The sequence below is a fragment of the Oncorhynchus clarkii genome, chromosome 16 (genome assembly GCF_045791955.1).
Source record: "Oncorhynchus clarkii lewisi isolate Uvic-CL-2024 chromosome 16, UVic_Ocla_1.0, whole genome shotgun sequence".
NCBI lineage: Eukaryota > Metazoa > Chordata > Actinopteri > Salmoniformes > Salmonidae > Oncorhynchus > Oncorhynchus clarkii.
The window spans coordinates 29,105,966-29,121,915 of NC_092162.1; the positions used below are offsets into that span (position 1 = coordinate 29,105,966).

Sequence of the window (15,950 nt, forward strand, 5' to 3'; positions counted from 1 at the left end):
TAGGAGTGCAGTACTGGGCTATTTAGCAAAAATAATCCAGAGTCCCGCGGGAAACTAATTTTCTACTCCTAGTCTAACCAATACTCAAACGGAGATTCAGTGAAAATAAACATCTCATTGATTCATTAAGACCAGTCCCTGTGCGTGTCTCAGAGCAGTGTGAAACAGTGCTAAATATTTGTAGGCTATTGCTTATAAGCTCTTTAAATAAATAAGAACTACACCACTTTTAACAACACATTAGTCAATACTAGTGAGACTCATGTCGCCTACGGTAGGCGAAAAATATGACGTGAGTACACCAATAATTACATATGGAGGATTGGATGATATTTCTGTAATTCAGTGATATTTATTCCCATAGTAATTCGCTATCGATCCATAACTAAATAAACATCGGCATTTTTAAAGAGTATTTTTATCATTATTTTATTAATGAAAGCACAAAGATGCCATTATTAGCTAATTTGCTTTAGCTAGAATGGGCAGACTGGCACAAAGAACAGAACAACGGGAACGTTTCCCAAGTCAGCGACATATTTAGTGCAATGCCCCTTAAATATTTTGGAAATGATTTCGCTTTCAAATCACGTAAAATTAGCGAGAAAAAGGCCGTTCTTGAACATGTGGTGAGATATTGTTACTAATTTGTAAATAAAGCCAGTTTGCTATATATACAGTGGGGCAAAAAAGTATTTAGTCAGCCACCAATTGTGCAAGTTCTCCCACTTAAAAAGATGAGAGAGGCCTGTAATTTTCATCATAGGTACACTTCAACTATGACAGACAAAATGAGAAAAAAAATACAGAAAATCACATTGTAGGATTTTTAATGAATTTATTTGCAAATTATGGTGGAAAATAAGTATTTGCTCACCTACAAACAAGCAAGATTTCTGGCTCTCACAGACCTGTAACTTCTTCTTTAAGAGGCTCCTCTGTCCTCCACTCGTTACTTGTATTAATGGCACCTGTTTGAACTTGTTATCAGTATAAAAAACACCTGTCCACAACCTTAAACAGTCACACTCCAAACTCCATCATGGCCAAGACCAAAGAGCTGTCAAAGGACACCAGAAACAAAATTGTAGACCTGCACCAGGCTGGGAAGACTGAATCTGCAATAGGTAAGCAGATTGGTTTGAAGAAATCAACTGTGGGAGCAATTATTAGGAAATGGAAGACATATACGATCACTGATAATCTCCCTCTGGGGCTCCACGCAAAATCTCACCCCGTGGGGTCAAATGATCACAAGAACGGTGAGCAAAAATCCCAGAACCACACGGGGGGACCTAGTCAATGACCTGTATAGAGCTGGGACCAAAGTAACAAAGCCTACCATCAGTAACACACTACGCCGCCAGGGACTCAAATCCTGCAGTGCCAGACGTGTCCCCCTGCTTAAGCCAGTACATGTCCAGGCCCGTCTGAAGTTTGCTAGAGAGCATTTGGATGATCCAGAAGAAGATTGGGAGAATGTCATATGGTCAGATTAAACCAAAATATAACTTTTTGGTAAAAACTCAACTCGTCGTGTTTGGAGGACAAAGAATGCTGAGTTGCATCCAAAGAACACCATACCTACTGTGAAGCATGGGGGTGGAAACATCATGCTTTGGGGCTGTTTTTCTGCAAAGGGACCAGGACGACTGATCCGTGTAAAAGAAAGAGTGAATGGGGCCATGTATCGTGAGATTTTGAGTGAAAACCTCCTTCCATCAGCAAGGGCATTGAAGATGAAACATGGCTGGGTCTTTCAGCATGACAATGATCCCAAACACACCGCCTGGGCAACGAAGGAGTGGCTTCGTAAGAAGCATTTCAAGGTCCTGGAGTGGCCTAGCCAGTCTCCAGATCTCAACCCCATAGAAAATCTTTGGAGGGAGTTGAAAGTCCGTGTTGCCCAGCAACAGCCCCAAAACATCACTGCTCTAGAGGAGATCTGCATGGAGGAATGGGCCAAAATACCAGCAACAGTGTGTGAAAACCTTGTGAAGACTTACAGAAAATGTTTGACCTCTGTCATTGCCAACAAAGGGTATATAACAAAGTATTAAGATACATTTTTGTTATTGACCAAATACTTATTTTCCACCATAATTTGCAAATAAGTTCATTAAAAATCCTACAATGTGATTTTCTGGATTTTTTTTCTCATTTTGTCTGTCATAGTTGAAGTGTACCTATGATGAAAATTACAGGCCTCTCTCATCTTTTTAAGTGGGACAACTTGCACAATTGGTGGCTGACTAAATACTTTTTTGCCCCAGTGTAATTATTTATTTATGTTTTTAGAGGACAACACAGGTATTGAACCAGCATCTGTAGCAACACAGCTGGCCACTCAGGCGCTGTACAATGCGATTGGTTAGGAGTGGCCTACAGTACTACAGTAAGAGCCTAACAAAATATAATAATACAAACCTTGGTGAAACAACAGTTTTAGTAAGTCATTCTGAAGTCGTGCACAATTATCTGTTTCTATTTAGGTTTGTCGGCCATTCATTGTCAGACACACAGTAGGACCCAAAAGCATGTTATTTTTAGTATTATATTGTTATTGATTACTGCATTGTTGGGTTCAGAGCTTGCAAGAAAGGCATTTCACTGTGCATGTGACATTAAAATGTGAATATTTTTAAGAAGTTTAAAATGTGAAAATTTTAAGAAGATACAACGAGCTGAAACAAGCCACCTACGATTCCATGCAAGGCAGCTTCTAGTCATTGTTGCTAGCTATCTGACGGTTCAAAATCATAACAAAGCACACCTTCCGTCCACATCGTGATGTGCGCATCATTTTTGGGATGTTGTTAGCCAACCCGTCTATGTTTCTTCAGAGACCCTAAAATGGATTCCCCTAGCATTGCTCTCAATATCCTTATTTGGTAGCATCTTGCACCTTGACTTTTGTGTAGAGTGAATGCGGTCATGTCAGGTCTATTGACAGGTCTTATCACTGTCACTTCCATGTCAAACTGACACTGTCAAATATAGTGATACCCTTTATTTTAAGGAATGTATGATTGGTGATGGTGACCCACCTCATCCTTGTCCTCAGCCTGGATGAAGAGGGGTAGGGCGAAACCCACCTGGGCCAGCTCAGTGATACGCACTCGGTACTCGGAGCTGTTGAACTTGGGCGCGTTGTCGTTCTTGTCAATCAGCAGTATGGTGAAGGTGGTCATCACCGAAGCATCCGTCGGGGTACGGTCATCATTCAACTCTGTGCCCTGAGGGACGAATGGAGGAGGAGAAAGGGGGGAGAGGGAGGAAGGTAGGGAAGGAAGGAAGGAAGGAAGAGGGGAGTATGGAAGGAGGACGGGCAGAGAAGGCAGGCAGATAAGTAGAAGTACAATCATTAATTTCCAGTGTGAACGAGAGACCTAGAGAGAAAGATAGAGATAGTATGTGGTAGGGAAAGGGAAAGGGGAAATTCATATCTTATAAATATATTCGATTATTGGGGGGATTATTTTCTTTATTTTGGTCTATGAATTTTCTCCTGGTTTGCTGTAATGGATGATTTCAATTACGAATAAAGATCAAGGTTGGAATATTTATCCAAAAAGATTTGATGGAATTCCCTGCTCTCATCATATTACCAACGTTCTTAGAAAAAGGCTTCTAAAGGGTTCGTTGTTGGATGAAAAGGTTATATCCGGAACCATATAGTGTTCTTCTAAAGGGATAAGCTGAAGAACCCTTTATGGTCGCTCACGCACACGCACACACACACACACACACACACACACCAAAATAATGGATACATAAGTAAATGAGGGATACAAAGTATATTAAAAGCAAGTGCTTCCACACAGGTGTGGTTCCTGAGTTAATTAAGCAATTAACATCCCATCATGCTTAGGGTCATGAATAAAATGCTGGGCAGGCCATTGTGTTACCTACCATGGCTATGCCCCCATAAGATGAAAATGCCCCCATCCACAGCACACGAGTGGTCACTGAATGGTTTGATGAGCATGAAAACGATGTAAATTATATACTATTGCCATCTCAGTCACCAGATCGCAACCCAATCGAACACTAATGGGAGATTCTGGAGCTGTGCCTGAGACAGTGTTTTCCACAACTATCAACAAAACACCAAATTATTGAATTTCTCATGGAATAATGGTGTCACACCGCTCCAATAGAGTTCTATCCATGCCAAAGTGCATTGAAGCTGTTCTGGCTCAACACCATATTAAGACACTTTATGTTACAGGAGTCACCTATACCATGACATTTGAAATCCTTAAATTAATAAAACAAATTTAGAATGTTGTGTTTATGTACGGCGCATTGAGATACTGCTGCTTTAAAATATATATATATATATTTAACTTTTATTTAATTAGGCAAGTCAGTTAAGAACAAATTCTTATTTACAATGACGGCCTACCCCGGCCAAACCCAGACAAAGCTGTGCCAATTGTGTACCAGCCTATGGATTCAAAGCAGGGACTGTAGTAACGCCTTAGACCGCTGCTCCGAGTGCATTGTTCACCATAGCCTACAGTTCTGAGGATGAACAAAGTGATTGCTTTATTTTCTTTTTATTTCATGGGATATGGGTTGCGTTTCAGATGAAAAGGCATTTTACTATCATTGCTAGCACATTTAGCCCTCCGGTCAGCCCTGACAACAGTATTCGATTTTCCCCACTGCAAATAGTGATTACCCTACAAGCATGCACCAACAGAGGGTCCACAAGACCTGACAGAGATCAATGCAAAACACTACCCAGAAAACCTTTTTTGAAACAGAATCAGTTCTATGACGAACATTAGACTTCTGTTTTACTGTTGCTGATAGCCTAGGCTACTGTTAGCCAAACGCTACCCCTATAGCACACTGAAAACAACTGCACTCTCTCTGTCTGATGTTGTGGCATTTCGCATCATTCTGATTTGTAAAGCGAATAGAGTATTAGAGTACCCCGAAAATATTAGATTATTTTATTGTGAAATAATTTCAAATAAGTAATCTCTAACACACACATGTTTGAAACAAACAAAAACATCTTTCAGTTTGTCTAATCCTGAATATTTTTGTACAGGTCATCTATCTATTTGTGAGTCTAAAGCAGACTACAGGTTCTGGAGGAAAGCAGTCATCAACTAGCCTCGTACTACCACACTGATCTCGCGAGCTTAGATACATATGTTTTGTGAAACATATGTTTGTAAGCTCGCGAGATCAGTGTGGTAGTACGAGGCTAGTCATCAACATTCACTCTGACAAAACTGGCCTTTCACCAGAAGTCCCTCCACCTGCTCCCCACTCTGAAATTGATAAGAACATCTATTCCTTCATCATCCCAGGTTGTTCCCAAGGAAGACTAGCTGTTCTCTGTCATAACATGCCTCAGGTTGGGGTGATGAAATGCACAACTGGAAGATTATACCTCACCTCCCAATGCATTGAATTAAGTATTGATGATGTATTCTATACTGTACCAGCATACAGTATTCATAATATATGTACTGTGTGTAACTGTGAGGGTTTACAACTAAATAAAATGTAGAGTTGGTAGTGTAGCTATATATGCTTAGTTTGGGTCTCTCATTACTCCCAGGCCTAAACACAAACACAGACACAGATGGACAGACCTTGACGGTTAGAGTGAATCCGGATGAGTAGAGGGGGTTCTCTCTGTCCAGCTGTCCATTCACAGTCAAAGAGCCACTGATGTAGGCCAGAGCAAATATGCTGTTAGTGTTGCCTGGAGGAATGAGAGGAGAGGCGGAAAGAGGTAAAGGAGAGGGGGAGAGTGAGGGAGAGAGATGAGAAGTTAGGAAAGGGAGGAGAGAGAGAAGAATATTAATGTAGAGGGTGAGAGAGGAGGGAATTGATGGGAGAGAGAGGAGAGGGAGAGAGAGAGTCAGTGATCCTCATCAGGTAAATTATTAAACATGCCTATTGGGTAGAGGTATCCATAGGATTAGTAGGACAGGTGGAGGTGCTCTATGAAGTGTTTGTGTGTGTGTGTGTGCGTGTGTGTGTGTGATATGTGTGTGTGACAGAGTGTCTTATATAATACAGTGGCTGGTCCATGCCATAGCACTATCTCTCTACCAGTCCAGGGCTCCCCTCTGACCTCTGTCCACCTGCATTTTTTTATCTAATTTGTCAGTCTGCTCTCTGCTCTTCACCTCTACTTCCTCCATCAGCCTCTTAATTTCTTCCATGGTCCTGTGTGGGTCAGTAGGTAAAGCATGGCGCTTACAACACTATGGCTGTGGGTTTGATTCCATATGGAAATGTATGCATGCACTAATGTAAGTCGCTTTGGCTAAAAGTATCTGCTAAATGTTCAAAAGTAGTGCACTATGTAGGGAATAGGGTGCTTACTTGGGACTCATAGCATTGTGTGTTGACTGCTTTCAATCCACTAGAACAATTTCAGTGTGTGTGTATCTTCCACAAACTGTATCTCTCTTTCTCTCTAGCTCTCTCGTTCACACTGGAAATTAATTATTGCACTTATCCGCCTGCCTTCTCTGCCCATCCTCCTTCCATACTATCCAATCTCCCCCTTTTTATACTAATTAGCAAACCAAAATTGGTTATGTGAAAGTTTTCATGACACAAAAACTCTCCTGTCGTGCTGATGATTATAGAATATTTGTATAAAACATTTGCCTGATGTTGCAAGAATGTTCCTGGAAATAAAATTTAATCTGTCTTTAAAGGTTCCCAGATTGTTTCATTAGGTTGTAGGAACAGTTTGGTGAGAACATTGTGGGGACATGACAAAATATATATTCCCAAAACACAAAAACTACCCAGTTGTGTGGATGATTCCATGATTCTAAAAAGCATTCACCTTCAACAACATTCAACAATGTTCCCAGACAGGGCCGGTCCCGGAATTTCTGTCACCCTAGGTGAGACAAGAAATTAGCGCCCCTACAAGAATAGTCCCGGTAAGCAAAATGACATTGAAATGACGTCTAAAATACGTATTCTTCCAGACGTTGAAAAGTTAGGTCCATTTTCGGTTCTGAATGAAAGTTGAAAATATGTAATTTATAGACGTCTATGATTTGTTTAGATTTGGTCCGGACCAAAAAACTATGTCCGTGGAAATACAGGCTGGTCTGGACTGCACCAAAAAAATAAGTCCAAAAAGCGTTAGCTTTTTTTTTTTTTTTCTTTAGTTGCTACTTACATTTTTAGAATTAATAATACCCAATAATTCTTCAAGAATATAACTTCTGCATTTGGAAATGACCCCTTTACATTCTGACCCCTTAACATTGTTTTTTCCCCTCTTCAATCTACACACAATAACCTATAATGACAAAATAAAAACTGTTTTTTAGAAATGTTGGCAAATTCATTAAAAATAAATAACTGAAATATCACATTTACATAAGTATTCAGACCCTTTACTCAGTACTTTGTTGAAGCACCTTTGGCAGCGATTAGAGCCTTGAGTCTTCTTGGGTATGAAGCTACAAGCTTGGCACACCTGTATTTCGGGAGTTTCTCCCATTCTTCTCTGCAGAGCCTCTCAAGCTCTGTCAGGTTGGATGGGGAGCGTTACTGCAGAGTTATTTTCACCGTCTCTCCAGAGATGTTCGATCGGGTTTAAGTCTGGGCTCTGGCTGGACCACTTAAGGACATTCAGAGACTTGTCCCTAAGCCACTCCAGTGTTGCCTTGGTTGTGTGCTTAGGGTCGTTATTCTGTTGGAAGGTGAACCAAGGCCCAAGTCTGAGGTCCTGAGTGTTCTGGAGTAGGTTTAAATCAAGGATCTCTCTACTTTGCTCTGTTCATCTTTGCCTCTATCCTGACTAGTCTCCCAGTCCATACTGCTTAAAACATCCCCACAGCATAATGCTGCCACCATGCCGTCATGCTTCACTGTAGGGATGGTGCCAGGTTTCCTCCAGATGTGACACTTGGCATTCAGGTCAAAGAGTTCAATCTTGGTTTCATCAGACCAGAAAATCCTGTTTCTCATGGTCTCAAAGTCCTTTATATGACTTTTGGCAAACTCGAGGAGGGCTGTTTATGTGCCTTTTTACTGAGCAGTGGCTTCTGTCTGGCCACTCTAACATAAAGGCCTGACTGGTGAAGTGCTGCAGAGATGGTTGTCCTTCTGTTGGAGGCCACTGTGTTCTTGGTCTCAACACAATCCTGTCTCGAAACTCTACGAACAATTCCTTTGACCTCATGGCTTGGTTGTTGCTCTGACATCAAATCAAATAAACTGTGGGACTGTTATAGTGTGGCATACAGCAGGTCAGCCACCAGGGGGAGACTCGTCGAGGCCTGGTAACAGATGGAGTATACATCACGAGGCGATGGCTCCATCTGCTGGACCTTGCCAGGTCTCGACGTGCTCTCCAGCCAGGACTAATTGTTGCTGATTGGGAGCTGGTGAGTAATTAAGGGCGGATTGCTCACCAGCTGTACAAGGCCCATAACGCTGCCAGAAGGGCACACAGGGAGGACTGGGGGAAGTGAGGTGACTTCCATGTAGTTAGAGACGGTTACCCGAGTTAAGACTAGGGAGTTGAGTTTGTGTGCCCGATAGGATACAGCAAGACCCATAGCCCCGAAGAGACAGTATCCCGGAGAGGGTCTCATGGGGGAGACCTATCCTTTTCTTTTTGATTTATTATTTCATAAACACCCTTGAAATCGAGCTAATTATACTATGTCCGTGTCTGATCTGTGTTAACGTCTATACCAAACCCCCTGGTCTGCCACAATAGACAGGTGTGTGCCTTTCCAAATCATGTCCAATCAATTGAATTTACCACAGGTGTTGCTACAACTTGATTGGAGTCCATCTCAAGAATGATCAATGGAAAAAGGATGTACTTAAGCAAAGAGTCTGAATACTTATGTAAATAAGCTATTCATGTTTTTTTTATACTTTAGCAAAAAATTCTAAAAACTTGTTTTCACATTGTCATTATGGGGTATTGTGTGTAGATTGAGGATTAAAAAAAATATAATCCATTTTAGAAAAATGAAATTTGGAAAAAGGGAAGTGTAAATGTAAAGCCTCATGTGTTGTACCACATCAGAACCCCAAATATAAGCTTGTTTTATGCCAATGTTTGAAAACAAAGTAAATGTAAACAAACCCTATATCGTCTAAAAACATGACTTAAACTATAATGTTGATATCTTGGATGGTCAGTCTTTGCATCCATGGCTCTGTCTATGAATTTGAGTTGTTCAATTTTTTCAGACCCACCCTTCAGCTTTTTGCTAGAATTAATGGTGGGGAGAACACTTATTTATTGGCGCTTTAATGTTTCAAAAATATTATTGTGACATTCACTAAGGTTCCACAGAACATCCCCATAATGTTCAACAAGTTCAAAATGTCTGTTTTTATGATGTTCATAGCACATTAGTTTTTGGTTTAACATAATATCCCATTGATGTTCACGCAATATGCACTTGACGATATCTTGGAGTTATTCAGAACATTTCAATAACATTTAGAAAATGTTGTATACTGAACAAAACTATACACAACATGTAGTGTTGGTCCAATGTTTCATGAGCTAAAATAAAATATCCCTGTTTTCCATATGCACAAAAAGCGTATTTCTCTAAAATGCACAAATTTCTTCACATCCCTGTTAGATAGCATTTCTCCTTTGCCAAGGTAACCCATCCAACCTGACAGGTGTAGCATATCAAGAAGCTGATTAAACAGCATGATCATTACACTGGTATACCTGGGGACAATAAAAATTTGCAGTTTTTTCACACAACACAACGCCACAGATGTTTTGAGGGTGCATGCAATTGGCATGCTGACTGCAGGAATGTTAATTTATCTACCATAAGCTGCCTCCAACATCGTTTAATTTGGCAGTATGTCCAACCGGCCTCACAATCGCAGACCACGTGTAACCATGCCAGCCCAAGACCTCCCCATCACCTAATCATACAAACGCAACCATACTTTTAACACTTCATATGTGGAGTTTGAACCTGCAATTTTTGGTTCCCACCCCAGGGCTTTTATCCTCTGCATCACCAGGGAAGCTTAGACAGGGAAATAATGTTAACATGGTTCTTCACTATCACTTCACCCATCCTCTTTATATGCTACATACTTCTGGGCCCATATTTACAAGGTATCCAAGACTATGAGTGCTGATCTAGGATCACTTTTGTTTTTCAGATCATGAATGTTGTATAATCATCCACACAACTGGACAGTTTTTTTTGTTTTTTGGGAAACATATTTTGTGATGTCCCCACAATGTTCCAACTCGACTGTTGCCATAACCTAATGAAACATTCTGGGAACCTTTAAGGAACAGACAAAATGTGTTCTGGTAACATTCTAGCAACATCATACAAATATTTTATACAAACATTGCATACTCATCAGCACGACTGGACAGTTTTTGTCTTATGAGACCATTTGCCACAACCTAAATAATGTTCTGTGAACCTGCACAGAACCAATTTTGGTTTGCTGGGAAAACATGAATGGTACATTGTGTTATTCCGTTACCTGGAAACTTAATGAAAACTTTGGGGGAATGTTACGTGGTGGTTGTTGCAGATATTGTGCACAACAATTTAGTAAATGTTAGGACAACATTGCAATGATATTTCATTTTAAACTTTTTTAAGAAACAATTAATTGTTATCAAAAACATTCTGTGAATATTATAAAATCAAATGAGATGCTATTTGTCACATGCACCGAATACAACAGGTATAGACCATACCGTGAAATGCTTACTTACAAGTTTATTTATTTTATTTATTTCACCTTTATTTAACTTAATCGGGATAGGGGGCAGCATTTTCACTTTTGGATAAATAGCATGCCCAAATTCAACTTCCTGCTACTCATCCCCAGAATAGAAGATATGCATATTATTAATAGATTTGGATAGAAAACACTCAGAAACTTCTAAAACAGTTTGAATCATGTCTGTGAATATAACATAACTTATGCAGGCAAAACCCAGAGGACAAACCACAGATATGTATTTTATGTTCACTGTCTATTCAATGAGTTTTCATTGGGAAACTAGATTTCTAATGGACTTGTTTGCAGTTCCTACCGCTTCCACTGGATGTCACCAGTCTTTAAAAATTGGTTTAGGTTATTCCTTTGTGTAATGAAGAAGTATGGCCATCTTGAATGAGTGTCATTTGAAGTATACTTTTTGAGAGAGGCTCTTGACTCAAAAAGTAGCATCAGTTTGTTGTCTTCCTGTATTGAACACAGATAGTCCCATCTTCAATTTGATTGATTATTAACGTTTAAAAATACCTAAAGTTGTATTACAAAAGTAGTTTGAAATGTTTTGGCAAAGTTTACAGGTAACATTTGAGATATTTTGTAGTGACGTTGCGCAAATTGGAAGCTGTGTTTTTCTGGATCAAACGCGCCAAATAAATTGACATTTTGGATATATATCGACGGAATGAATCGAACAAAAATACAATTTGTGATGTTTACGGGACATATTGGAGTGCCAAAAAAATAAGCTCGTCAAAGGTAAGGCATGATTTATATTTTATTTCTGTGTTTTGTGTTGCGCCTGCAGGTTTGAAATATGGTTTCTCTCTTTGTTTACTGTTTTGCTATCATCAGATAATAGCATCTTATGCTTTTGCAGAAAAGTATTTTCGAAATCTGACATGTCTTCTGGATTCACAACAAGTGTAGCTTTAATTGGTATCTTATATGTTTGATGTAATGAAAGTTTGAATTTTATAGTATTTTATTTAAATTTGGCGCTCTGCATTTTCCCTGGCTCTTGGCCAAGTGGGACGCAAGCGTCCCGCCTATCCCAGAGGTTTATTTAACCAGGTAGGCTAGGCCAAGATAAAGCAAAGCAGTTCGACACATACAACAGCACAGAGTTACACATGGAATAAGCAAACATACAGTCAATAATACAGTAAAAAAAAGTACATATACAGTGTGTGCAAATGAGGTAAGATAAGGGAGGTAAGGCAATAGATAGGCCATGGTGGCAAATTAATTACAATATACCAATTAAACACTGGAGTGATAGATGTGCAGAAGATGAATGTGCAAGTAGAGATACTGGTGTGCAAATGAGCAAGATGAATAAATTAAATACAGTATTGGGATGAGGTAGTTGGATGGGCTATTTACAGATGAGCTATGTACAGGTGCAGTGATCTGTGAGCTGCTCTGACAGCTGGTGCTTAAAGCTAGTGAGGGAGATAAGAGTCTCCAGCTTCAGTGATTTTTGCAGTTCGTTCCAGTCATTGGCAGCAGAGGACTGGAAGGAAAGGCGGCCAAAGGAGGAATTAACTTTGGGGGTGAACAGTGAGATATGCCTGCTTTCCAATGCCTGCTGGAGTGCATGCTACAGGTGGGTGCTGCTATGGTGACCAGTGAGCTGAGATAAGGTGGGGCTTTACCTAGCAAAGACTTGTAGATGACCTGGAGCCAGTGGGTTTGGCGACGAGTATGAAGCAAGGGCCAGCCAACGAGAGCGTACAAGTTGCAGTGGTGGGTAGTATATGGGACTTTGGTGACAAAACGGATGGCACTTCGGCAAAGTCATCTACAAAATAGCCTCCAACACTCTCCTCAACAAATTGGATTGAGTCCAGTTTGTTGAGTAGAGTGTTGGAGGCTATTTTGTAGATGACATTGCCGAAGTCGAGGATTGATAGGATGGTCAGTTTTACGAGGGTATGCTTGGCAGCATGAGTGAAGGATGCTTTGTTGGGAAATAGTAAGCCAATTCTAGATTTAATTTTGGATTGGAAATGCTTACTGTGAGTCTGGAAGGAGGGTTTACAGTCTAGACAGACACCTAGGTATTTGTAGTTGTCCAAATATTCTAAGTCAGAACGTCCAGAGTAGTGATGCTGGACGGGCGGGCAGGTGCAGGCATTTAGTTTTACTTGTATTTAAGAGCAGGTGGAGGCCACAGAAGGAGAGTTGTATGGCATTGACGCTCGTCTGGAGGTTAGTTAGCACAGTGTTCAAAGAAGGGCCAGAAGTATATAGAATGGTGTCGTCTGCATAGAGGTGGATCAGAGAATCACCAGCAGCAAGAGCGACATTATTTATGTATACAGAGAAGAGAGTCGGCCTGATAATTGAACCCTGTGGCACCCCCATAGACTGCCAGAGGTCTGGACAACAAGCCTTCCGATTTGACACACTGAACTCTATCAGAGAAGTAGTTGGTGAACCATGCGAGGCAGTCATTTGAGAAACCAAGGCTGTTGAGTCTGCCGATAAGAATGTGGTGATTGAATGGTCGGTGATCTGTTTGTTGACTTGGCTTTCGAAGACCTTAGAAAGGCAGGGTAGGATAGATATAGGTCTGTAGCAGTTTGGGTCTAGAGTGTCTCCCCCTTTAAAACGGGGGATGATCGTGGCAGCTTTCCAATCTTTGGGAATCTCAGACGATACGAAAGAGAGGTTGAACAGGCTAGTAATAGGGGTTGCAACAATTGCGGCAGATCATTTTAGAAAGAGAGGGTCCAGATTGTCTAGCCCGGCTGATTCGTTGGGGTCCAGATTTTGCAGCTCTTGCAGAACATCAGGTATCTGGATTTGGGTGAAGGAGAAAAGGGGAGGCTTGGGCGAGTTTCTGTGGGGGGTGCAGGGCAGTTGACCGGGGTTGGGGTAGCCAGGTGGAAAGCATGGCCAGCCATAGAAAAATGCTTCTTGAAATTCTCAATTATAGTGGTGACAATGTTTCCTAGCCTCAATGCAGTGGGCAGCATGGAAGAGGTGCTCTTATTCTCCATGGACTTTACAGTGTCCCAGAACTTTTTTGAGTTTGTGCTACAGGATGCAAATTTCTGTTTGAAAAAGCTAGCCTTAGCTTTTCTAACTGCCTGTGTAAATTGGTTCCTAACTTCCCTGAAAAGTTGCATATTAGGGGGCTATTCGGTGCTAATGCAGTACGCCAAATGATATTTTTGTGCTGGTCAAGGGCAGTCAGGTCTGGAGTGAACCAAGTCCTCTTGAAACTCTGGGGGCAGTATTTCATTTTTGGATGAAAAAAGTTCCAGTTTTAAACAAGATATTTTGTCACGAAAAGATGCTCGACTATGCATATAATTGACAGCTTTGGAAAGAAGACACTCTGACGTTTCCAAAACTGCAAAGATATTGTCTGTGAGCTATTGCTATGTGGTTTTCTTAGGTCTCTCTTCATGTAGTGTTGTCTCTCTTGTTGTGATGTGTGTTTTGTCCTATATTGTATTTATTTATTTATTTTAATCCCAGGCCCCTGTCCCCGCTGGAGGCCTTTTGCCTTTTGGTAGGCTGTCATTGTAAATATGAATTTGTTCTTAAATGACTTGCCTAATTAAATAAAGGTTAAATAAAATCAATAAAATTATCTAACAATGCAGTTCATGTAATAGAGTTAATATAGTATTTACTAAATAAACTTACATAACAAAAATGACATAACATTAACGAGGCTAAATACAGGGGGTACCGGTACAGAGTCAAAGTGTGGGGGTACAGGTTAGTCGAGGTAATTTATAAAGTGACTATGCATAGATAATAAACAGTGAGTAGCAGCAGTGTGAAAACAAAGATGGGGGGTGGTCAATGTAAATAGTCTGGGTGGCCATTTTATTAATTGTTCAGCAGTCTTATGCCTTGGGGGTAGAAGCTGTTAAGGAGCCTTTTGATCCTAGACTTGGAGCTCTGGTAGCGATTGCCGTGTGGTAGCAGAGAGAACAGTCTATGACTTGGGTGACTGAGGTCTTTGACCATTTTTTGTGCCTTCCTCTGACACAGCCTAGTATATACAGTAGGTCCTGTATGTCAGAAAGCTTGGTCAATACTTTTGCAAGGCACTGTATATTCTGTTCTACACTCAGAATTGACAGAAGACCCCATGGTCCTGGCTGTTGCTGTGTGCTGATTGACCAGCAGGAGTGGGTAGTGGTGGAAATGGTGAGGGCCAGGAATGACATACGGCTGTCTGAAATAAAGCAAGTCATTGAGAGGAACGATGACACCTTTGCTAATGTGGCATCCATCAGCCTATCAACAACCAGGAGCAGAGGGTTCTGAACTTGGGAGGAGATACTGGAAGGAAAGGGACCCTGGGCCAGGCTGGGGAATATCGCCGCCCCAAGGAAGATCTGGAGGCAGCGAGAGCTGAGCGGCGGCGATATGAGGTAAGGCAGCGCAACAGGCACGAGAGGCAGCCCTGGGGGGTGGCACACGGGGAGATTGACGGAGTCAGGCGATAGATCTGAGCTTACCGGAAGAAGCGCAGTACTGGTCAGGCACTGTGTTATGCGGTCAAGCGCACGGTGTCGCCAGTACGCGCTCATAGCCCTTTTCGGCCCAGGGTATCCGGCGCTGCGTGCTGTGTCTCCGGGGTGATGGGAGGGTGCAGTTTGCCCTATGCCTGCGCTCCGCCCATGCCGGGCGAATGTGGGCATTGAGTCTAAGGGTCATCCAGCCTGGAGGAGTGGTGCCAAGATTGCGCACCAGAGCTCCAGTGCTCCACCACAGCCCGGTCCATCCAGTGCCGCCTCCACGCACCAGGCCTCCTGTAGGTCTCCCCAGCCTGGTGGGTCCTGTGGCAGCCCCACGCTGCCACAGACAGGTTTTGCGGCACGTCCTGACCTTAGTTCCTTGGTTATGTCTCTATTTTAGTTTAGTCAGGGCGTGAGTTGGGGTGGGCATTCTATGTTTTGTGTTCTATGTTTTCTATTTCTATGTGTTTGGCCTGGTATGGTTCCCAATCAGAGGCAGCTGGCAATCGTTGTCTCTGATTGAGAACCATACTTAGGCTGCCTGACTTCCCACTATGGGTTGCGGGTAGTTATTTTCTGTTTATAGTGTTTTTGTTGCACCTTACAGAACTGTCCGTGTGCCGGTTTGTTGTTTTTGTTCAATATTAATCTTTATTAAAATTATTATGAATCAGTACCACGCTGCACTTTGGTCCTCTTCTCCTTCTC

At 41.6% G+C, this 15,950-nt stretch overlaps 1 pseudogene; it reads right to left on the reverse strand.

The window, feature by feature from the left end:
* LOC139367293 (cadherin-23-like) overlaps positions 1-15,950 on the reverse strand; it is a 187,209-nt pseudogene that overhangs the window by 56,734 nt on the left and 114,525 nt on the right.